This window comes from Pelodiscus sinensis, chromosome 4 (assembly GCF_052426305.1).
Source record: "Pelodiscus sinensis isolate ZL-2025 chromosome 4, ASM5242630v1, whole genome shotgun sequence".
Lineage (NCBI taxonomy): Eukaryota > Metazoa > Chordata > Testudines > Trionychidae > Pelodiscus > Pelodiscus sinensis.
In genome coordinates this window covers 37,442,263-37,468,236 of record NC_143055.1, presented here as the reverse complement: position 1 = coordinate 37,468,236, position 25,974 = coordinate 37,442,263, and the positions used below count along the sequence as shown (strand labels likewise).

The following is a 25,974-nucleotide window of genomic DNA, read 5'->3' as shown; positions in this document are numbered from 1 at the left end:
TCATTGACATCAACAGGTTTGTTCTGGGAACATCTATGGGTCTTTCTGATGTCAAGCCATCTTTTCACAGAACTCCTGAATTTGCATCTGTCTGACAGCTCTTCAGCTGCAATGCCAAATAGTTTATTTTATCATCTGTTTGTCACATGTAATTTCATACGTAATCAATGTATATTAAATACATTTACATTATAGGATTATAAAAGTATAGGACTGATAAGTATTTACAAATAATGAGTATGTGTTAGGTCTTAGTAAAGCATGGCTAAAACTTGGTCAATTTTTTATCCATCAAAATGTGAAATATAAGCTTGGTGCACAATGATAAATGTTACTTTCAGGTTTTGGTCATACAGAGATTCACGTATACTACATGTAAAAGGGAAAAAAACTTATTTTCAAAATATACACTTTTAGAGTGAAATACATGTCATTGTCATAAAACCAAATGATGCCCTAGCCATGGGCCACAGAACCTTGCGGTCCTCAGCAAGAGTGACATTGTGGGTGCTATAGCCTTTCTTAGTGAACTTTCCAATCCTAACAATCCTATGTCCAAAATTATATCAGCCAAAACTAGGATAACCTGGTGGGAGAATAGTGGGGGGAAGGGATGGAATCAAATGCTCTGTCTGCAGTAAATGTCAAAGCATTGCCATAAGAATTTGATGGTAATATTCTAGAACTTGTCCAGATCATCAGTTTTTCTCCCAGACTACCTCTGTGAAACCACAGGAAGCATTCTCAAAGCAATCTCTGCACAATCATACAGTACAAGGCACTTCCTCCTGATATAAGAAAAAAATATGCAAATCTCCATTGAAGTAAATGAACTAACATTACTTTACAATATAAATCAATCGTTTTCTGCTATTAACACTGAATTATTAGAACGCCAGCTCTTATAGCAGTAAATGTTCTTTCTTTTGAGGGTATAAAATGAAATCTTTTTTAACATACTTGTCAGTTGAATCCAGGAGAGGATTTGGGCTTGAAACATGACCTTCAGAATCAAACACAACCTGAATGTTTTTCCTTGGATGGGTCATCTATGGAAGAAGAGTAAATGGAAGGTTAGACTAGTCTTTTTTTTATCATTTCTCAAACACTGCTCAAACTAATGAAGTGTAGCTCGAAGGGGAAAAGAATAAAACAAAACAAAAATCATACTACGAAACAGCTAGAAGGAACAGCTTAGTCACAAGGGGCTAAGAGTTCACCATTTTTCCTTATAAACAAATAAATGATATTTCTGTAATTTATGCCACTGTATTTTACTCAGTCCAGTCAGTGTCTCACATCTTTTTATGTTCACTGATAAAATGTATTTGCCTTTAGCTGCTCTGCTTTTAAACTTCAGAATACATGTAACGGAGCTATTTCAGGGTCACTTTCCTTCCTATGGAGCAGAGCAAGACTTTAAGATTAATTTTATTGCAAAAGTTTAATCTCTTTTACCATTTGCACGGTGTGATTGTTTTAGGCTGTTTTTATTTTCTTTTGTTTGTTTCAGGTTTAGAGAAATTCATTTTGTCAGAAGTGTGTTTTTTTATATACACAGTACATAATATTTTATATGAATAGTTCCATGCTAATTAATCTTAAAGTTAGATATACTAGTAAAAAGTTCCAATGAGAATTTCATTCTCAACAACACAACTTCATAACAACATCACCTACCTCTAATCCTCCATATCATATCATATCATATCATATCATATCATATCATATCATATCATATCATAATCATATCATATCATATCATATCATATCATCAAACACCTAAAATTTTTCATCCATAGATCTCAAAGGGTATGGCTACACTGCCACCCTAGTTTGAACTAGGGTGGCTAATGTAGGCATTCGAACTTGCAAATGAAGTCTGGGATTTAAATATCCCGGACTTCATTTCCATGTTCCTGGGCACCGCCATTTTTAAATGCCCTGTAGTTTGAACTACCTGCCCGTGGCTACATGCGGCATGGACTAGGTAGTTCGAATTAAAGCTCCTAATTCGAACTACCGTTAAACCTCCTTGCAGGAGGAATGCCTACAATGCAAGTTCGAATGCCTACATTAGCCACCCTAGTTTGAACTAGGGTGGAAGTGTAGACATACCCAAAGTGCATTGCAAAGGAGATCAGTATCATTATCCCTATTTTACAGATGGGGAAACTTGGGGCAGGGAAATAACTTGTACATTGCCACTAGGTAAAAAACTGTCAGAGCTCAAGTTTCCTGAATCTCTTTCCAGTGTCCCATCCACTAAGCAAATTATCTCTGTGAGACTGTGATCTTAAGACTTGTTCTCGAAGTCTCTTGTCTCTCATAGTAAAATTCAATTTAAAGAATAAATTGGCTTGTGCCAAAAATTCAGACCTATATCTGCATTGAGATCCCAATTTTTCTAACAGTCTATGGCTGTGTCTATACTGCACCCCTTTTCCGGAAAAGGGATGCAGATGAGACAAGTCGGAATTGCAAATGAAGCAGGGGATTTAAATATCCCCCGCTTCATTTGTATAATCATGGCTGCCGCTTTTTTCCGGCTCGGGCTTTGCCGGAGAAAGCGCCAGTCTAGACGGGATCTTTTGGAAAATAAACCCTTTTCCGAAAGGTCCCTTATTCCTCTTAAAATCAGGAATAAGGGACCTTTCGGAAAAGGGTTTATTTTCTGAAAGATCCCGTCTAGACAGGCGCTTTTCTTCGGCAAAGCCCCAAGCCGAAAAAAATGGCAGCCATGTTTATACAAATGAAGTGGGGGATATTTAAATCCCCCACTTCATTTGCAATTCCAACTTGTCTCATCTGCATCCCTTTTCTGGAAAAGGGGTGCAGTGTAGACACAGCCAATATGTTTGGATCTAGCGTTTGGGTTTGGTCCCATTATAATAAAAAAGTGCAGCCCTCTATAGAAGGCTATCTTAAGAAATACATATTTCCATGAAGAATAATTCCTTACTTTTTCTTAAATGATATTTTTTACTTTTGAAGTTTAAGGGTCCTGCAATATTCAAATCCTCCAGTTTTTCATTAAAAGAGAGAAGAAAAAAAGTGTGGGTAAACAAAGCACATTGTAAAAGATTTTACAGTTTATTCATCACTATATTTATTGCCTGATCTTACCATTCTGGGTCCTAAAAAATCTTAATGATTACACACAGTCTTTTTGCCTCAAGAAAGACTGATGGATAGAATATGTAACAGTATTGAATAAATTTGTAAACTTGTTCCAGAACTGCTAATAAAATGGCTACAGTATGTGAGAATGAAAGACAATCAAAGATAATGTTCAGGGATGCAGAAATCATAAACATACTAATAATTTATCTTGCTATATTGTATTTCTCTCAATTGCCCTCAAATCTCTGCCTTCTTTTTTTTATTATTATTATCAGACTCAAAAACCAAAATGGTGAAACTTTCTTTTCGTAATTTGTTTTCAAAACAAGAAAGGACTCATTTGCCAAAATAGCCCTTCCTCTTTCATGTGGTATGGCAGGAAGGCCTTTTAACAACTTGCAGTTACATGGTTCATCAGTAGGTGTTTCTGAATGAGGAGGTCCCTACCAAATGTGTGGTCCATTTTGGTCAGTTTCGTAGCCCTATAATTTTTTAAATTATATTTTTTTATGATTTTAGCTCTTTCAACCTGTATTATAATTGTAGGGTATTCTGATCCAAAAGGGAGTTGGGTGTGTGGGGGTGTGTCTCAAAGTTATTGGTTGTGGCGTGTTGCAGTGCTACTACCCTTACTTCTGTGACACTGCTCGTGGAAGTGCTGCCTTCATAACTGGATTTTTGGAGAGTGGTGGCTGCTGGCTGGGAGCTCAGTTCTGAAGACAGCACCTCCAGCAGCAGAAGCATAGAAGGGTCCCTGCACAGCTAGGAATTTAGTCAGCAGCCACTACTTTTTATCTTCCCAGCTCTGGCAGCAGCAGTTCAGAATTAAGGGTTGCAAAACCATACCAGGACATGCTTAATTCATGCTGCTGTTGGCAGGGGCTACCTTCAGAGATAGCACCTGGCCAATAGCTGCTATTCTGAGGCTGCCCAGCTCTGAAGACAGTGCAGAAGTATTGGTGGCAATACCACAAGCACCCCTAAAATGATCGTGTGATTCCTTTTGAGACAGGACCCCCCAACTTGAGAAATACTGGTCTTCCCCATGATAGCTATACAGAGTAGGGTAAAAGTACATAAAAAGCTAGATTTTCTTGGGGGTAACCAGATTTCATGGTCTGTGTCACTGTTTTTGGCTGTGAATTCAGTAGGACTCTATATATGAGAGAGAATGATAGTCTTTGTGATGGAGCATTCCATATTTTTATGGAACTATGATTATGAATATGAATATAACTGGAATATGCATTGTGCGAGATTCTTCATGTAAGATATCTATGGAAATTTTGTAGTCTATCAAATATGATTATCCCATTTGGATGCATGTATCATTTTTGCAGATCAAATTAGGAATGTTGAACTGTATATTTGTAGTTGCATATTTGCTGCTTTGCATCAAACCCATTGCTTACACTTCAGGAATGTGATGGCCTATTAGCAAGAAACAATGGAGCTTAACCTCTCTGCAGACATGTAGTTCCTCACATGAAGTACGGAGAGAGAGGCTGTGCAGAGACATGGGACCATGTTACTTGATCCATTTTGGATGAAGTATCTTTCCACAAGGGATGAGGGAAAGTATAGGCTGAACACAAAGGATTTCCACGTCTTACAAAACCTATTTAATAATGGAGAATGAGGTAATCCAGGGTGTCAGTTCTCCCTGGCTACACCATCCAAGATGATTGCTGGAAACAACTAAGACTGAGCTTGGGGAAGGAACTAGACCAGGCTGGACAGATATTTAGTCTGTGAAGACTATTAGAACAACTTTTAGGGTGAGATTCTAAATCTAACTAGTTTTTTTAGTGTATTAAGTTCAGCTTGTGTGTTCTGTTTTATTTTGCTTAGTAATCTACTTTGTTCTGTGTATTATCTCTTATGACCATTTGAATCCCACCTTTTATACTTAATAAAGTCAGTTTTGTTTATTAATAAATCCATTGTATATAATTCTTACCTTGGGGGAGGGGGAATGTCTTTCTTTATATTGAGAAGGCGCATTTCATGAGTTTATATTATGTAGATCTCTACACAGCACAACAAAAATTATCTAGGGTTTTGCTCTGAGAGGGGCTGTGAACTTGAGTGCTGGGAAAAGTCTCATACTGTCTGCTTACATACCGAGTGTGTGTGTGTGTGTGTGTGCATGCGTAGTTTTGGTGATGTGATCTGTGCTGAAGCAGGCTGAAGAGCTGGGCTTAGCAAAACAGGGCTATAGGGTAAAGAGACTCAGTGGGCCTCAGCACATTAGGTGACAATCCCAAGGAGGTCCTGAGCTGCACAGCCTTCTTGAAGTCTTCAGACTAGATTCAGATCTCAGTGACACAATTGTGAAGCGCTAGTAACTTCAATGAGTACTGAGGTCTGAATCTGGCTCCATGTCATTATTCCCTTGTATGGAAGAATAATGTGCACTAAGAGTCAGAAATTTCCTCTTACTCTTCCTTGACATAAGGTAATAGCAATTTGTCTTTCTTCCTCTGCTCCCATAAAAGCAGACAAGAAAGTGAAAATGATCATACTCTTGAAATGTAATATTTATTACTAATCTAGTAGGTGATCATTTCTGAATCATAAGGGGAGGAGTCTAATGACAGCCATTAAAATGGGAATGACATTATTCTAAATGGAACAACTCGTTCTGTGGTAAGTAGGGAAATATTTGGTTGAAATATATTTCAAAAATTCAGAAATTTCACTTCTCCATAAACAAATCCAACTCTACCTGTATATGGGTGCTGGTATGTTCAGTAGGCTTTCATGTACAGTGTAGTTCCCAATAAACTGAAATTCCTGTGATATGTCGCAGACATTTGGGATTTTGTTGTGATATAAAGAAAGAAGCTGTTAGACTGATTAATTGCTTTTTAATAATGATCTCTGTGGATGTGAGGTATTTTACTGTATTTTGGGTGCTGGCAGGCTTCAACAGAGCATTGTATGGCATGTATATTGAGGGAATGTATATTTTTTTCTTTAAATATGTGTGCATTCCAGATTTCGTTTCTATCAATATTTTCCAATATTGGTTATAATTTCCTGGTTAAGTGAATACTCCTGCCAGCATTGGGTGGGTGGAGGACAGAATTGCTGGCTCATTGGGAAAAGTGCAGAGGAGGCACAAATCCATCCTTCTGTAAGGGGCAGGGCCTCAGGATGAAAGGGCAGGGCTGGGATAATCATACCTTAATGGCTCCTGGGCCATGCCAGCCTCCATCCTCACCAGTCAACACTTAGCCCTAGGTGGTGATTTAAAGGTCTTGGGGCAGTTACCACTTTTGCCTCTCACTGTTGGTGGGCCTGGCCAGCATAGAATTGCTACACTATTCATTTAATTAGCTTAAAATTAGCTAATTAGCTTAAAATTAGCTTAAACGGGTTCTGGGCATGCGCAAAGCAAATGCATTAAAAGTTTGACCTATTACAGTTATTTGCATAAAACCATTTTGCAACATTTATCCAATTCCACTATTTAATATGTATGATTTTTTTTTAAATTTAGTTCTCCTTCCTTAAAGTTTGTATGTTCTTATTAGAGGGCACATTCTCCTGTGTTCAATCCTTTCTTAAATGATAAATTAAGTGCCACACTGAAGAGATAAAGCAGATTCTTGATACCTCTAGATAGCTCTGCATACCTAACCATTTTCTGCTTTTGGCAAGTAACCAAGCTGAAAATTAAAATGAAATAACTCAGTCCACATTTATCTGACTGGTCTGAACTCAACATTGTCTTACAAACTTTATCTCTCAGCACAACTAAAATTAAAAAACCTAAAAAACAGAACTTCGAGGGGAAAGATAAAATGACATTTATAGGAAAGAGATTTTCATTAATAGCTATGTGCCTAATCCATCCTAAGCAAAGAAAATAGACCATAGACTGGCAACTGAACAAATACAGCTGTAGGTATTTGGTTGTATATTTTATTTTCACCTGTTAAAAGATATCAGAAAAAATAGATGTATGTTTATTCTTCATTAGCAACAGAGAATTAGGAGGTTTTCTTAGAGACAACACACTCAAAATGTGTGGGAGAGAGTAGCACTAATTCTCTTTATTACTTTTCTGTTCAGTGTTCTTCTTCAGGATTAGTTAGGGAGGCCAATCAATATACTGAGATTTTGTCCAAGTTTATTTTTTTAGAAAATAAGGCAGAGAAACCCATCTAAACTAAGCAAGGACCTTGATTGTTTGAAGCATCTGCCTTCTATGTGAAACCTGGACAGTTTTCAGTTGAGGTACAGAACAATTATTTTGCCAGAGCTGTGTAGAGCAAGCATAATTTTTTACAGAATTTTTATCACACATTTATTATCCCCTCAGATATAAATGTAGTTGGCACTGTTCTCAAAGCAAGCAGGTCTGTTGCAAAAGTTCCAGGTTACGCATGTGAGAATAACATATAGCTCTTTTCATTATTCTGATACAAAATATGTCTCTGTGACTTTTACTGCTCCACTAGTTCCTTTTACCCTCTTGGATTTTGAAAGGCATTTACATTCTGTTTCATGAGCTATGCTTGTTCTACACATAGGCCATCAAAAGGAGAAGTTGAAGCATGGTTGTGACATGTCCTATGCAATTTTATGAATACATCCTTAGTATAATTTCTGGACTTAGTTCAGTGAGTGTTTGAAAGTTATGAGCGTCAGTACTTGAGACCATTGGATTCCCCATTTTTTTTGCCTGAAGTAGAAATAAAGCTTAATTTCTACCATACTAATGTAGATAAAATAGTTTTTGCCTGTCAAAATTCTTCCCTACCCATATATAATCTCATGGGCTTTCATGGGCAAAACCCAATTCTTCGGATAAGACTTAAAAAGATAGGGACTTTTTTTCTTCTGTTTTTTTTTACCAATCCCTCCCCCCTATTTTTTCAAATCATCTGCAATATTTCACATGTTCTGAAACAATTTTTTCTTCATTTTTTCCCATTTATAGTGGTTTTCATAATTTTTAGTTTTAACAATAGCTAAATTCTGAAACAAATCACCATTTCAAAAAAAAAAGTTGAAACATTTTATTGCAAATAATAAAAATGGAGCATTTAGACTTTTCCCCCACTTTTTTTTTTAGCAGAAACTGTTCGTTGTATTCACCCAAATTAACAAATAGTTTCAGTGCCTTGAACAATGTGGAGGCAGTTGGCAAATTTATTATATGTGGTAAATTTTTGCACCACTCTAATGTTTTTTCTCAAGATTCATTCTCTTTGTAAAGCCTGTGTTTCAAGCTCTTTGGCTGAAAGATTTCATTGATCTCAAAGAAGATATTCTATTCTATTCTATTCTATTCTATTCTATTCTATTCTATTCTATAGCTCTTATACTTGCCTCAACGCTATCATATACGAATGTCTGCCAGTAATGCATTACATTATCTGACTAACATCTGTCGTGTGTAGTTCATTTTCTTTGTGTGCTCAGTGTGCTATATAGGAAGTTATTTACAAAACAACCACTGCTATATATATATTTATATTAGGAAAAGCAAAGTTGAAATGTGCTTTGCCCTTATTGTAGAAAGTTGCATTGTGCTAAAGGAGCAAAATTGTCAACCAAGTTCCTCTTCATGAGCTGTTAGTTGATTTTTTGGTAGTCTCAATGAAGGCCATTGAGCACCTCAAGGATAAGGACCAAGATTTTGAAGATGACTTGATATGGCTTCCATGTCATCCTCCCTGCAATGAAACTCCATGGCTACGTCTATATTGTGTATTGCTGCGCAAGAAGATATGCAAATGAGGCACAGGGATGAATATGAGGCGCAGTATAGACAGATCCTTCTTGCACAAAACCCCCTTCCGCAAAAATGGTGGCTCATTAGGTATTCAAATGGGGTGTGGCGATATTCATCCCCACAGCTCATTTGCATATCTTCTTACATAACAATGTGCAGTATAGACATAGCCCAGAAGTAGAATAAAATCTTTAAGGCGTAAACCACTGAATCCTTTAGAATGCTTTAAATGATTCTTTGTCTGTTCATGTCATGTCAGACTACAGGGCACTACACTTCAACCTTTATAGCAGTTCAAATAGGCTCCTTGCTTTAGATTGTTTGTGTTTACAGAACTTGTAAATTGCTTTAAACAGTTCACTATACATGGATTGCACTTCGCCTATTGTTAAGTGCCCAACTAAAATATATATGTTTTCTGCTAACTTGATTTTTCTTGAATTTTGAAATGCTTATTATTGGTTTCTTTAAACTATTTATTTTTTCAATGAACTGACTGATTTGCAACCCTAAATATTCTGGTCATAGGCAAAAAAGTGAGTGAAATAAATATAAAGCTTGTTTTCGTATATTTAATTGCTTTATATCATGATGTCTCAATCTTTAACGTGTCACGTTATATCATGGGCATGAAGTGGTAATAAGGAGTCTAATTAAGTAGCACTTGACCTTATAGAATGTGAGATGTGGTAAATTCAATAAAACTTGTCTCAGTATCACTAGTTTGCTGGTAATTTAGACTGACAGGTGTTTTCTAACTGAACCTGGGACAATAAAGAAAGCATCAGATTTCCAAAAGAATTCAGCATGCTGTCTGCTGAGCACTTACAAAATATCATTTATTAAGCACCTAAATTGGACATGACCTCTTTTAAAAAGCTGGTCCATGACCATCTTCTTTCCTGATATAATCTGTACAACCTATTCATGTATGTTGATTTTCTTCCCTTTGTACAAGAAAGAAGAAAAAAAATGCAAACCATATGAAGAAGATTGAGCAGAGCACAGACTTAGAGGGGAAATAAATATAGAATTGGGATAAACTATAAGTGAGAGGATGAAGAGGCTTCGTATATTTAAGTACCATATGTAAAATTATGGAAACTAATTTTAAATGTCTATAAAATTAAGTAAAAAGTTCTGATCTCTTGGAAAAACTCCATATTTAGTCTCCTCTGCAAATCTGAATTTAAAATGCAGCAGTGCTGTTTGTTCTCTCTGAAAGTCGCAGGGACTGGATAGTGGGTTCATTACAGACTATCTTGATTCTTAGATTTATCCCAGTCTCTAGTCATTATCTTGATTACATTGACCCAATGTATTCAATTCAATGTAATAGAGTACAGTGACCCAAGAAATCTTTTTTTTTTAGTTCAGAAACTAAAAGAAACTTAAGAAAACATCTGCTGTGTCTAATAATTCTGAATTATCAGACAATTCAATCTAGAATGATTAATTCATCTTGAAATGGGACGAGGTTAGTAGAAGAAGGGACCTAGATTATTTTCCCAAACAATGGAAATTCAGTGAAAGTCAAGGCTTTATTAGGGCACTTATTTCAGACAATCCTCTGTTTTTGATAGTTAAAATAATGTTTCAGAATTGCAAATCTACAATTTTTCAATTTTTACGCTTTCTTTTATTCTTACTTGTGTTTAGTATGTGTATGTAGATAAATAATTGTTTAATGCTAGACTGTTCCTTTTCTTTCTTATTTCACTTCTTTCCCCTCCGTTTGCATGTTTCTCTTCCTAATTTTTTCCCGTTTTTCTCAATTTATGTTTTTTTTCCTCTTCCATTTACTTCTTCCTAATATTTTCTCCCAAGTTAATTATGTGGCTTTCCCTTGCCACCCCTCTTGAGACTGATAAGAAGCATGACTTTCAGTAGGATTGATGGAGCAGCCTAGAAAGCTGACACAGCAGAAAGAGTAAAAGCATTGCTCAAAATTAAATTAAGAGGCCTTTCTTAGCAACCTAATGTTAGCATTTGACTGTGGAATTACTGGCAAGAAACTCAGGATTAGTCTGTTGCTGACAGGCAAGTAGAAGGTATGGGAACTGCAAAGCCAAGATTTTCAGCCCATAGAGTAAGCAAGTAAGTACACTATGTCTTTGTAGTTACTCCTGTGGATGGTATAAGAGATCGATTATTGAATTCTGGAGGATGTTGTAATATGCCTCTCTTGGTCAAATATATAGTTAGCACAAAATAGAACATTTATAGGTTAGGGGCAGGAAAGACAAAAATGGAAGGTGCAGGGATAGAAGAATAAAAATCATAAATTAATTTGGCCAAATTTGCATGGACTCTCAATGAAACCATTGCTGTTGCAGTTCACCAAACAATGCAATATATGCATTATTAAAGAACTTTACAAGCATTTTCAAATTAACACACACAATCCTTATAAATTATGGAAATTCAGACACAAGGAGAAATCTGATAAGTGAAGGACCAGGTTTATAAAGGTGCCTAAAGGTGCAGATAGATGCTTAACTCCTATGATTTGTCCCCCTTTGTGTATTTAGCCATAGTCTTCTAATTAATGTTATAGGTACAGCTCACTAACTTAATAAAATATACAAAGGATTCCACTAACCTTCTATTAGATAAAGATTATTTTGCTGTACAGTGGGTGGTCCATCCATTGGAATAGCCTGACCTTCCTTACAGCAATTGTTTATTTTTTTTAAACTGGATTCTCAGTTTCTAAAATGAGTATATGTTCATCAAGGTCCACCTATAACATTCATATAGGAGTTGCCTTCACTCATTGAAAGAGAGTTAATCATCATAACTTATCTGTATTGCCTCTTGTCTAAAAAGAATCCAATTGCTTTATAAGCACAGGGATAAATTATGACTTTAAGCCATAGATTGCAGCAGGGTGCAGTGAGGAAAGGAGCTGCCTTGTCAGGAGCTGCTGGAGTCACTGTGGTTGAAGCAAGCTCAATGAAACTGGGAGTGCAAAAGATGCATAATAAATTCTACACCTTTGAAAGGAGGTTTGAGTTAAATTAATGTCACACAAGGGGCACTGAACTATAATCACATCGTCTTCCCCCACTACACTGAGAAAGCAAGTGTCAAACTTTCCTAGCACTATGTAGGAGCATAAAGGTGAAGGGAAAACTTGTTTATTCTTCTAGTTACTTCCCATTGTGCATGCAACAGGGCTCTCCACAAAAGGATAATCAAACTATATCTAGAGAACGCTTCACTCACCAGTGAAATACAGCACCATCTGGTATGAAATAGTGTGGACTACCCAACCTTTAGGGATGGCAACAAAGAAAATTATATCCCATTATAACTACAAAAGAATATAAATGCAGAGCTGAGAAATAGTGAGCATTTATTCACTCATATTTGGGTGATTATTAAGCAGCTTTTTGGAATATCTTTATATCGTTTTATTTGCATGTTCTGAACTGGTGTTTTAGCCAAGGTTTGTCTAATGACTGTTCTCTGAAAGCAAATGAACTGTTGGCTCAGCTCTCAGGAGTACTCAAGTGAGAAATTGGCATAGATGCCAGAGTTTACTCTGACTTTTGTGAAAAGTGCTGTGGGATTATAACACACTTCTATGGAAACCCAGAGCTGTGAGCCACTGTGTAACCTACCTCAGCAATAATTAGTTTTAACGGTGATTAGACAGTAAATCAGCTCCCTGCCACACCACTCTATGGTCCTTACCAGCAAACTCCTTCAGGGCTCTTCAGTCCCAAAGCTAGCATATAGAAGTTAGTAAAGGTCCCAACTTTCTCACAGATGTTTCTATCTAATGCACAAGCCCCTACCACTGTGCATTCAAAGAAGATATTAAGTTCACTGCTGTATTAAATAGTATATTACAGTTTATGAATGTAACAGGGGTAAGTACACCTTCCCTTCTAACACTGAATGGCTAAATAGGAGTAAAACAAATTTATTAAATTTATTCTGCAAAAGAGTATAGATTAAGTGATACCAAGTGAAAGAGATAAAAACAGATATTGGTACAAGCAAATAAAAAAGAAACCACTCATCTAAAAGCCTAAAATTTCATCTAGCAAGATACAGTCTAAATCAAGATGGTTTCTTTTTATCCCTAGTCTCCTTTCCAGCATTTTACTAGACCACTCGGACAAGACATATCAGACAGATCAAATCACTGGGTTTTTTATGTCAAGGAGGTATATAGAATCTCTCTTTCTCTTTGCTCCTTATAGTCCCCAAAGGATGCTTTCGACTTACAACACAGGAAGATCTCCTACCAGTATAATCACCTGTGTCAGGGTGCAGGAGCCATATTAGTTTTGGGTCTCTCAAGATCAGGCTCAGAGTAATTTCTACTGATTTAGCTTGATATTAGCCATAAACAAAACTATGTAAACTGAGGCAAACCTACATTTCTTTATCTAGGACAGACACATTTATTATTTCTATCTTGGCTAGATGTCTGATCTTGAGCAACTTCTAGTAACAACATAGAGAGAGGGAATCCATAATTTTATATATAACATTAGAACTTGCATTTTATAAAAATATTAATGATCACTATGTTATTAGCATTCACATGATACCTCACAAGGCATATATTGTACAAATATTATTGCAGTTGGGAGTAAGATATGAATACTGGGTTTCCTAGGATCACAAGGATCTTTTAACATGCATAGTCAAGGCTTTGTTATAACTGTTTAGTCAGACAGAGTGACCTGAATCACTGTTCAGGAAAACCAGTTCAGAATTTGCTCATAGGCAAGAATTTCAACTTCTGAATCAGTAGCACTTGTTCTTGTAGCATCTTGTCACTTCCGCTTTTGTTTCCTGGGTAGATATATATCTGGCCTGACCCTAATTAATTTGTGAATTCTGAGGCAATCACAGCTTGAGGTTGCAATCTGTTCTCTCTTTATTGCATTCTTATAGATACCATTAATATAATATCAATTTACATGCACTCATAAAGTGGAGAATAGACCCTTTCTGTTTCATGCTCATGTAATAATATTATGGATTGATTTCTCTGCTGAAACATTTATAGAGAAAATTCACATTACTTACTATTAATGAACACTATTTTAGTTATTTGCTTTTTACAGGTTGTGATTAATGTCAAACAAATTGAATTACTGTGAAAGTGGTTTTGCTTAAAACAAAATTAAGAATCCACATGTAGTATACAAATAGTGAAATTTCATTTCTTAATATTAATCTAATCAGAATACTACAGCGAACTACTCAATTGATAAGATTTTTCTCATATCTACCAATGACCACCAATTATACAGCATACTTGGTTTCCCGCAATTCTCTTGTAAGCTCAATAAAAATAGATATGACTGGAAGTATATGAAATCACTACTAACACAGCTGAAAGGGAAAAAAATGTTAATTTAACATATCCTTTAGCAGCCTGTCATAAGCAAATTAAAGAGAACCTTAATGTAAAGTACTGTAGCATGGCACTTGGCAAACATGCTCTTCCAGCTTTAGATGAATCAGCTCATTTAAGCCCTGAAGAATTCAGATATAAATATTATTCATATCAGAATGGTATAAAAGGTCCCCAGTGGACTGTATTGCATTGTCTCGGTTCAGTTCCTTTTGAAGAAAAGAGTATGTGTGAATGGAGTGCTATATTATAACTTAAGCGCAACACTGTTTGAAGTTTCCAGAATGGTGTGCATAGATATGTGGACAATAAAAATTGGGTAGTATTCTGTATTTGGCTATAGCAATTTATATTCCAAAGAAACCCCATGGGCCAAATTCATTGCTTTTTTGTTTTGCTTGCAGACAGCAGAAATCCAAACAAAATCCAGGATTTTGACAATTAGGAAAAGGGGATTAGGCTGATAATGCTTGTTCTTTGTGTAAGAGATTTCTGGCCTCCCTTTTTCTACACAGCCTCCGGAGTTATCTCTTTCCCTGGCTTGTCTTCACCAGGAAATTACTTGGGTGCATAACAAGTAATTGGGGAGCCATGATGCCAACTATGACTTTGTAGTTTGATAGTCTGTCTGTTGGATGGGAGTAATCCTTACCAGATCTAATAGTTTTCAAGAAAAGACATGTCCCTAGTGACTCTTCCATATCTCAGGACCAGATTCTACTCCTCCTACACTGAATGATTGTATTTTACTCAGGGAGCAGTCCAAGTAGGAAAGAAAGCTAAACAAAAAAGTATTTCCTGACAACATGTCACACTGCTAACTACGTGAAATACATGAATAGTAATCTCCAAAATAGTTGGGAGTAATACGACTATTAACTAGAGAAAAGAATATTTGTTAAATATTATATCATCTCATTTACTTCATGCACTATAGCTACGCTTTGTGGTAAGCATATGTAACCACCACTTTGCAGATTTGAAACTGGGACCTCAGGGTACATCTACATTGCTTAGGTCAGTGGTCCTCAACTTGTTTCAGTCCACGGACCACCAGGCCAATCAAAAAAATGTTGTGGACCATCTCCAGCACAGGATGAACGACACAGCAACCACTCAGCATGATGGTGGCAGCTATACTGATGCTCAGAGCCTCAGACAGAAGTTACTGGCAACATAACATGGTTGCGTCCTAGGTGACGCTATGGATGACGCACCGCGTGCTTGTTAACACAGCATAAAACAGCCTAACGGTGGCACCTGCTCACGCTGTGTGACTTTGGACAATGTTCCTGTGGGCCACCAAAAAAGTCACGATGGACCACCAGTGGAGAACCACAGACTTAGTCTGTAGAGTCCCCTTGTTTCTGTCTCTCATTGTAAGTGGTCTAAGTGCCACTACATGGAACAGTGAACTATACTAGGTTGTAGTTTACATGTGTATACTGTGCTACTTCCTGTTAAATATAAGCACATATAGTTACAATAAAATGAAATACAATCCTTTCAATTGTGAAGTGTTACATCATGTCAGACTGTATTTTGTTATAAATGAATAGTCCCTAAAATAACACTTTCCAATTCAATATATTGCAACAAATATGACATGATATGGCAAAACCCCTCAGAATGTCTATAATAAAAAGCCCCTATTTCCTCAAATGACATGCTCAGTATTGTAATTTGATTAGCACATATTTCATGCTATTCTTCAGGAGATTACTTTCCCTTTAATTACCCATGGGTTCACTTTTTGAGGTACTTCATTACTTTCACGTTTCTAACTGCATCAATCACTCCTATTACACCTTTTCAATTACAATGATAATAATATAAATGGAATTATTAGATTACAAATTAAAATGTGAATATAACAATTAATCTTCTCCTAAGCCTTTACAACTAACTAGAAGTAAAATGAGATAGATTTTTTCCACCAGATAATTCCTTTTCTTTTATCAATTACAATTTCCCCCCTCTTTTTTGGGTGTTGGTGGGAGTGCTTAGTGGAAATTCTATCTTTTTAGTTTTCAAATAATAATATTCCTTCTTGAAATATGCTTTTGGGTAGCCTCTTCTCACCATCAGCTGGGAACCAGGTCTCAATTCACACATCTAGCCTATTGACAAAGATGCTGTTTGTGGACTGCCCTTTGAATAACTACATTTTCAGAAATGGCTAATGATTTTGAATGCCTCAATATTTGGGTGCCCAACTCAACATATGTGAAAAATTCATTTTTCAGATGACAGTTGGTCAGCAGTTTCAGGCCTCTTTAAGACTGTTTTATGTTGGGTACCTGAAAATTGAGGCATCCTGAAATCATTTTGAATATATAGGACAAAAAAACTCCTGCTACAATTCTTTTTAAAATGCTTTTCTAGTCTCAAAGCTCAAGCACGTAGTCTCAATCCTAATAACTTTCACACATAGATTAAAGAAATAATAAAAAAAGAAAGTTAAAATAGAAGGCAATACAAGATATCTTTCCACAGTAAAATGTTGCAACACAATTTTGTCAATACGTTCAGTAAAAAAGAAGGCTACTGTCCATTCAAGCTGACCCTTTATAGTACATCAGTTTCTGTCCTTTTCTTGTGCATTTCTTGAACTCACCTTAAACGAGTATATGCTAAGCACCCCGGGAGTTGGAATTGCTGTTGCATTGTTACAATGTGAGGGACTAGAGTCATTACCCACATCTCCCTTCATTGATTTAAGTTGGCAGAGGAACTGTGGTAGCCTTCCTCCATGGATTCAAATACAACCTCTAGCCTACATATAACTTTCATCAAGTGAATACAGTGGTCCCCAAACATACTGCGTGTAATTGCTTTATCTTTCATGGGAATCATAAGAATTACTTAGTTACATATGCCAAACCAAACCTGTTCTCATCCTGGATGCCTTCTACTGCATCAGGATAATAATATTTGCCCTTTTATCATTAATGGCTACTTATAATAAACAGGTTACTTCAAATGGAGATCTAAAAATGTGTTAAATATCAAGAAGAGGAAGATTTGATAGGGCTAAAGGCGAAGGATTCAGTAAACTAGCTTATTTTAATCTTTTAAATTAAAAGAAAAAAAGGACTGTTTTCAAGAGAGCCAAAGGAGCAGTACAATGGTAAATGGAATTATAAGACTTATAGAAAAACAAATACACTGTTATGCTGGCTGCCTTTCACTGCAGCAGGGCAGTAACATTAGTCCAATTATGATAAAGGATGAGGTGGCCCCAGAAGAGAGAGTCAGCCTTTGCCTTCTGATGACATCGAAGTGTGAGTGGGTTTGCTGTCTGGGCATCTTTAAGAAATGCTTGACAATTTCAGTTTTGCTACTCCAGATAGTCATTTCACCAATCTGCGCTCAGCATGTAGTGGTTTTGAGGCATAATTTTCGGTCAGTGACGTTTTTCCTCACCCACAATCTCTAATAAACCTTTTTGAGCCCTTAAAAATTGAAATTCTGTGCATGCTACATTAAAATATAAGTGAATTGCCCACATCTTGGGATGACAACTTGAGCTTTCATCTATGTTATCACTATTATGTCAGGATGACCCAACCAATTTTAACAAGTTTCCAGTATCTGTATGTGAGTCCCTGTACCTGCTGAATACTGATCCTGAATACTGTTCCTCCTTTGCTCAGTGTTTAACAATTTATTTATCCTTTGATATGAGCACTGTGTCATATTAGGACAGACACATGCACGGAATTAAGTGTCAGGATGCAACTTTTATTAATTTTTAACATAAGGGAAGGGTATTTCCCACCCCTCACCAATACTTTGCCAGGCATTTAATTGGGTCCAGTGTGAAGGGTAGGCACAGGGCTCCTTACTAGAAAACCCCTAACTATTTCTGCCTGCAGCTCGGCAGAAAAGGACTGCTCTCAGGAAGCCTGCAATGGACTCAGCATCAGCTGCAAACTTCGAGGAAATGCCACAAAGAGTCAGAACCTCAGAAGAACAAAAGAATGTCCATGCTGGTCAAACCAAAGATCTATCCATCCCAGTACCCTTTCTTGGAACAGTACCAGTTGCCAGATATTTTAGAGCAAATGAACACAATAAGACAATTATCAAGTTCCCAATCATCTCCTTCCTGTTCTGACAGACAGAGTCTGAGTGACACCTGGTGCATGAGATTGCGCCCTTGACTATCTTGGCTGATAACCAATGGTGGGCCTCTCCTTCATGAACTTACATAATTCTTTCTTTTATCTGGTTTTTGTTTTATATCTTCCAAAGACAAAATACTGGCACAAGCCCCTTATTAAGATGGGCCATTTCAGGTGATCGCTATGTTGCTTTTGAAATGGATGCCAAATTGTTTTGTGGTTGCACATTGAGGTACAAGTTCCTTGAGCAGTCTTGGCTGTCTTTTTACACAAGGTGTAGATTTTCCCCATTAGTGGAAACAACATTATTATATTTCCCAAAATGATTAGCCTAGGTAGATCATTATGTTTATCTTAAAATATGTTATCATTGGCTTCATCTGTCCTTTCTTGAGAAAAGTAACTAATGGCTATATGACCAGATTCATGGGATTTTTATCAGCACAAAGTTTTGCAAATACATTTAAAGGGCAAATGAATCAGAATGTGTATTGTCACATTACATAGACCATAACTAGGATGAATGCATCAGTAAGATAAACATAAACCTTAATAACTGAGGGTATGTCTACACTACCCCGCTAGTACAAACTAGCGGGGGTAATGTATGCATACCGAATTTGCTAATGAAGCCCGGGATTTGAATTTCCCGGGCTTCATTAGCATAAAGCAGGCTCCGCCATTTTTAAAAGCCGGCTAGTGCGAACCCCGTGCCGCGTGTAGCCGCGCGACACGGGGTTCGCACTAGCCGGCTTTTAAAAATGGCGGAGCCGGCTTTATGCTAATGAAGCCCGGGAAATTCAAATCCCGGGCTTCATTAGCAAATTCGGTATGCATACATTACCCCGCTAGTTCGAACTAGCGGGGTAGTGTAGACATACCCTGAGCTATACTAAACCCAAATAGCTTGAGTTAAATATGGCTTTTTGCAAGAGAAAAGAGTAAGGACAATGTAAAGCCCCTATTGACCCTAATTATCTTACCCATTACAAAGATAGCTTCCCCAATTATCACCTCTAATATCATTATCTCATAGACACTAACCCCCTTACTCCCCTCATTTCCCCTCTGTTCTAAAATCTGATTTGTCTATTTTATATGTTTTCACTTTTTTTTATTGTATCCCTTTGGTATATATGGTCATGCCAATTTTCTTCCACAATTTGATCTGAGGAAGTGGGTCTGGCCCATGAAAGCTTATCACCTAATACACCATCTTGTTAGTCTTTAAAGTGCTGCATAGTCCTGTTTTTTGTTTCAGCAAGAGCAGACTAACATGGCTACATCTCTATTCCTATTGAACCTCGTTAGTTGGAAAACAAAATGTAACTCCCTTTTTTATACAGACTTCATTTCAGAAGGATGTGAGTGATTTAAGTGACCAACATACCACGAAATGTGTTTAGCATAATATTTTTACCTGGTCTCTCACCATTTCAGTTAAAAAAAAGCTCTTAAATGAGCTTAGCAACTGATAATCAAAAAGGACAGAGTTGATGACTTTTATCAGATTTAAGAGATGCCTTGATGAGAACATGCCCAGCTCTGACTTTTTCCAATCGCAACAGAAGAGAGGAAATGAGAGACACTTGTTTTGTACTGCTATAGCTTGAACAGGATGAGTATCTATGCTGGTTAGTGTATGTTCTATTGCTCAGGCAAAAATCTCTCTTATGTGACCTTTTGTGTAAGGTCAGGAACATAATTTTTTGGAGTGCAGACCTACAAAACAGAGTCTCCTAAGAAAACCCCAGTTCTCTAGTCATTGTATCTGGACAATGCTAAATGAAGGTCTAGAGGAAAATTAAATAAAACAACTACTTAGACTGCTAAGAGCTGAACTGCACAAAATCTTTCTATAGAGCCAATAATACCCAAACTATTTGGAAGGTTAGCATGCCATGAAATAACCAATGAAAGAGCAAGTTAAGCCCATTACATTACCAGAACAAACTCTCACTGGGTGATTTACCCTGAGGACATCATGCTGTTGCTAGCAGCTTTGATGAAAACTGTCTTGCCCAGATTAATCTTTTCACAAGTGTCATATACATCACAAAGCTGTGCAATCAACTTGGAGAGTTTGAATCTTGGGTAGCTGAGAGGGCAAAAATATTTCATTCAAATCCCTTTCTTAAAGTAAGTACTCAGAATTTTTCCTCCAGGCCTAGCAATTCCCTAGTCCATTGGAAGAGCATAACAAATGACTTCACATGTGCTCTTTTAGAATATCTTCAAAAATGTTGAACACGGGCTTTATTTATTACTCATCTTGCAATTTCTAAAATCATTTGCTGGTGGAATTGATTTGGAAAAGAACTGGATATAATTCTTTTTCAGTCTTGAAAAACTGTATCATACACTAAAACAGTTCTATCCCTGGATAATCCCTGAGATATTCTTTGATCCTTGATTCAGTTATCCTCTGTTCTTTAGCATATCAGCACATTTTCAGAAAGAAAAATAAAAGAATTTGCTCCCTGCTATTAGTCTATATATAATTTGCAAAGTTGGCACAATGTATCATTAATTTGGGTTGTTCTTGTTGTCTCCTTATAGATTAACTGTTGCTCTAGTAGATGAATAGTTCTTCTTGCAATATCAAAATGAACCAGGTCTCTTCTGTACAGTTAAGCCTCAGGGTATGTCTACACTAGCCCCTTAGTTTGAACTAGGGAGGCTAATGTAGGCATTCGAAGTTGCAAATGAAGCCCAGGATTTAAATATCCTGGTCTTCGTTTGTATCTTCCCAGGCACCGCCAGTGGGGATCTTTCCTGCTGGGTCAAGGTATTTAAGCAGAAGAAACCAACCTCAAAATTTCCTGAATCAGAGGGAGCCCTGCCAAATCATCATAGACAGCTATCAAATGGGTCTGTTGAGTGTTTGACAAGGAAGAACAAATCTGAAGGAGAAGAATCCGATCAAGGAGAAGACCAACTATATAATATCTGTCTGCAAGAGAGGAGCTATAGAAAAGGGCAGAGCAGAAAAAGAAAGAGCAGATGAAATTTCCTCAGAAGAAGGATATCAAGGAAGATGGAGAAAAGGAAACAGGGTAGAGTCATCTGAAATGGTCAGTCCATATTTTGCAGCCTAAGTCTATGCTTGGAGTCAACTGTGAATGTTCATTCTCAAGGGTATGTAGATTTAAAGACTTGAGAGGTAACTCCCAGTGATCTGCTTTAATGGTATTTTGGGGGAGCTTAAACTTCATTCATAAAATATACAGCAAAGTACATGAGAAATGTGGTTTATCATACATTTGAGAGCTTAAAAGTTTCTCTGCAAGTGCTTTACAAGTTGTACAATTGCACGGACAGGTATCTTTTTATAAGATAGAAGCAAGCATATAAAGCGATGTAATATATATTTGTAAGGGAGTGGCTATGCTAAGGCCTGTGTTAAATCTTTGGAAATGACCAGCATGTACTGAAACTTGGTATTTCATAGGAAATCAAGGTTGGCAGATGTGCAACTCCCATTTATTTACAATATTTGAAAATCATGAGATTTCCCCCTTTTTTTGAAAATTCCACCTTAAATGTCTACAGAAGCCTGAGCGGTTTCATGCTGAGATGAGTACTAATATAGATCTCCAAAATCAAAATGGATACTGGTAGCTTTCAAAAAAATGGTAATTACCATATGTTTTTTCAGTGAAACTACTTCTTGATAATTGCTATAAAATGCTAACAAATATTTTTATGAGTAGTTTATACATTGTTGGTGTAAGAAAGAGGACAGGGACCTGGCATAGGATCAATGATCTTCATATATATGATTTTCTTACAAATCACACCTAAGATTCTTACCTTTTAACATTAAAATGATTCATTGGGTGATGCCACTGATTTTAGCGGGGCCAGGATTTGATCCATTATGATTATTTTTTCTGACCTCCTGTATAAATGAAGCCTGTAGAATTTTATCCAGTAATTCAGGGATCATTTCTGGTTGAACTAAAGCATTCGTTAAAGTAAGAGCCTGTCGTGGTATACGATATGTGAAATGTAAAACTGCTGTCTGTTTTAGTTTTTGTCTTCTTTTTCCTGTTTTGCAACCTTTTTATTTCCCCATAAACAACTAAGAAAATAGAAGTAGTTTGTCCTAACTTTATGGTACTGTCCAGTCTGGTATTTTTCAATTCCTCCAGTACACTGTATATCAATAAGGATATGAAGGATTGTTAGGGTTTCTGCTGAGACATGGTAGTACCAAATTCACATTTTACATGCTCTGCAAATCCAATGAACTCTGGAGCACACAGACATTGTGCTATAACAAACAAAACAAAAATGAACCCCCCCAAAAAACCCAAACACACATACATGCGCACACACAACCAAACAAAAACAAAGAAAAACTAACCAAGCAAATAATGTATTATGGACAAATATTACTTTACATTAACATACTCATAGGACAGTATTTTCAAATCATGAGTGAAGTGTTTAAAATTGTAAAACATTAAGTTTTATCATGAAAAACCTGGCTCACACAAGTTATAGGAAATAAATTAATAGCTTTTAAGGCAAGTGTCTGCACAGTACAACTAATAACATAATGGATATAAGGCATAATTATTCATTTGGATTAAGCAGCTAGAGTTTTCAGTACACCCATTCCATAAGCCAATAGGTTTGAACTGGTCTATAGGAATGTCCATTTCTAATTTTGTGTTCCTGTATTCATTTCATCCAGCTTCTCTTTTGTATTATGGCCAAGTTAAGGAATCAATTATTTAGTACCTACATGGATTTTAGTGACTTTTTCTTGGGTTGCAAATTTATTTTTAAAGCAATTAGAGTAAAAATGAGTATTTACACCAATATATTTAAAAAAACCCAGGGCCATTGTTTCCTTCACACATTTCTATTTTCTACAAGGACTGCCAATTCTGATGTCTCTATAGGTCACCTGCTCTGGCCAGGTAATGAAAATAATTCTGCTACTAGCAGTGTAAGCGGGGTCAGGGTACACTCTACCCTGACATCTGGTGGTGAACTGTGGCAAGTGGTGTAAAGAGACTTCAGGGGCTGATCCCAATTTGCATAGTCACACCCACCCTGTCTAGTATGTGCTCACAGCAGTCCAAATGGTCACTTTGGCCACTGTGGGATCTCCAGCCTCTCTGTTATTGAGGCAGGGGGGATAAAAGTGTTGTTACCGTGATTATGATAATCAAGGACAATGGAATGGTGAAACTGTTTATGACAGAGGGATTCGCCATAAACTAAGTAGCACTCGCTAGACAAGGGGCATGGGTTCCAAACCCAGTCAAATTGAGAGAAGTTGGGGATAGGTCTTTGTAGCTGGTGGTGGGGTGCTGTCTGAGTGCCTACACAGCACTGATTCCATCCCCTCCTTTCCCCACTGTGGAATATCAGAATTAATTGGGATTCCATTAGGAGTCTAGTTGTGAGCTGTGAAGTAAACTTTGCTGTGGGCCAGTGGAGCACTGGTGCTGAGCCTCCTCTCTTATGACCTGACATCACTGTCTGCTGTGGTGAGCCTGGCGCTACACCGGGGACGAGCTGAACTCGCTGTTGCTGATGAGAGCCTGGTGCTACACTGGGGATGAGCTGAACTCGCTGTTGCTGAGGGGAGCCTGGTGCTAAGGTGCTGGGCTACTAGCAGAGCAGCTTGCAAGGGACAACCAGCAAGCGCAGGCGGACAGCAGAGCGGTTTGCCGGACCGGTGGGTGCGGGAAGACAGCAGAGCAGCTGGTGGGGATGACCTGTGGCTGGTAGGAGTGACAGCAGACAGCCAGTGGATCAGCGGCAGGAGCAACCAGCTGGCAGCCAGGGGCATGGACCGAGATGGCTGGCGGATCCGGACAGCAGAGGCGGTTCCCTGGACGACAGGTGGAGTGTGGCAGAGTGACTCATGGCGGCGGCAGAACCCCATGGAGAGGCGGAGCCATCGGCAGAGCACATAAGGTGTATTGATCCCCGCCCCTCCAGGTTGGGATGGTGAAACCCTGCTGGGTGAACTTTTGAACCCTGGGGCGACACTGACCCGGGGCAGAGACTTTTGGGGTGTTGGACTTTTGGGACTTTGGAGGATTTGTGGCTGGGGGGAGGGCCTTTGCTCATGTTTGGTCTATAAATCCGAGTTGTGGTGTTTTTCTCAATTTAATGCTGATGTCGGTTACCTCATGTTATTGAAGGTTTGCTGCTATACTGAGGCTCTGTGCTTGCGAGAGGGGAAGAATTGCTTCTTTGAGGCACCCAGAGGTGTATGTAATATTTCCCAGGTCACTGGGTGGGGGCTCGAGCCGGTGTTGTATTACCTTGTTGGGAGGAGACCCCTAGATACTGAACCCGGCCAGGCCCGGCAGAAGGGTTGCAGCACAATTACAGGCGATCAGGATTTTGTTGATAAAACCTTTTTTTCATTGAAATGTGCTGATTCACCAAAATGAAACTTCTTGTGGGAAATGTAAGTTTTGCTTTGGTATTTGTTTTGGGTAGGGAGAGGTGAATGGACAAAAAACCCTTTAAAGATGTTGTAATGAGACAGAATTACACATTTTCAAAACATTTAAATGAATAACTTGTTGGAACTGACATAACCTCAGTAAGTTTTGGTGTTGAAAAACTTTTCGAATGAAATAATTTCATTTTCATTTTCGAATGAAATAATATTTTTCGAAAAATTCCTGATTACCTCAATTTTTAAGATTTCCTCAAGTCAGATCATGGGGGTCTCCACATGATGTCCTTGTCTGCAGACACCAATCCTGCAGCTTCCTTTGATCAGTAATGGGGAACCGTGGCCAGCAGAGTCTGTGGAATTGGTGCCTGTAGATGAGGGACAGCACATAGAACCACTGCTGTACATGCCAGCTACTTTCAAGCATGATTAAAATAATCAAAATTAAAATAATAAATTCTAAAAACAATGAGCATCCTGTGACACCTAAGAGAATGACAACTGGTCATTAAGACCTTTAGAATTCCTGAGGCTTTGGGGGACCAGTCCTTGAAAATGTCCCACCAACAATGCTTGGTTAGGTCAACTATTTCATCACCCAGTTGTTCAATCTGGTGGTCTTTAGCTAAAACATTAATTTGTGTGGTCACCATGGAGTGGACTATTAGTTGGGCCCTTTTTGGCCATGTTGGAACTCTTGTTTAAGAGTTCAGTTGAAATGGACCAGTTCTGGAGAGGGGGAACAGGGAGGCTGGGCATAAGGGCTGAAACATCAGTGGTTTGGAATGAGGGTGGCTCCCGTGTGCTATGTTGGGTACTGTTGACCAGAACACTGGACATATTGTGTGTACACTAAGTGTGGCTATCAGTAAAATTACATTCTTGACCTGAGGGCAACAGTAACAGGAAACATTTCTGCATGAGATTGTGATACACATAGAGGAAGATCCTGTGTTAAGAACAGATACCCTATTCTGCAGTGGTAGGAAAACACAGAAAACCTTCTCAGGACACGGCTCAGAAAAGCAGGTATCCTGGAGCACTGATCCAGGTAGACAGACCCAAGAATTCAATATAACCTGTGAGCAGTGAATAGTGGGGGTGTCCTAAAACCAGAGTCCAGTTGGATTGAGTTCTAAGGGGGAGCCATAGCTGG

At 37.8% G+C, this 25,974-nt stretch overlaps 1 pseudogene; it reads right to left on the bottom strand.

The window, feature by feature from the left end:
- Positions 1-284: 284 nt before the first annotated feature.
- Positions 285-25,974, bottom strand: part of LOC149524502 (uncharacterized) — a 58,993-nt pseudogene continuing 33,303 nt past the window's right edge.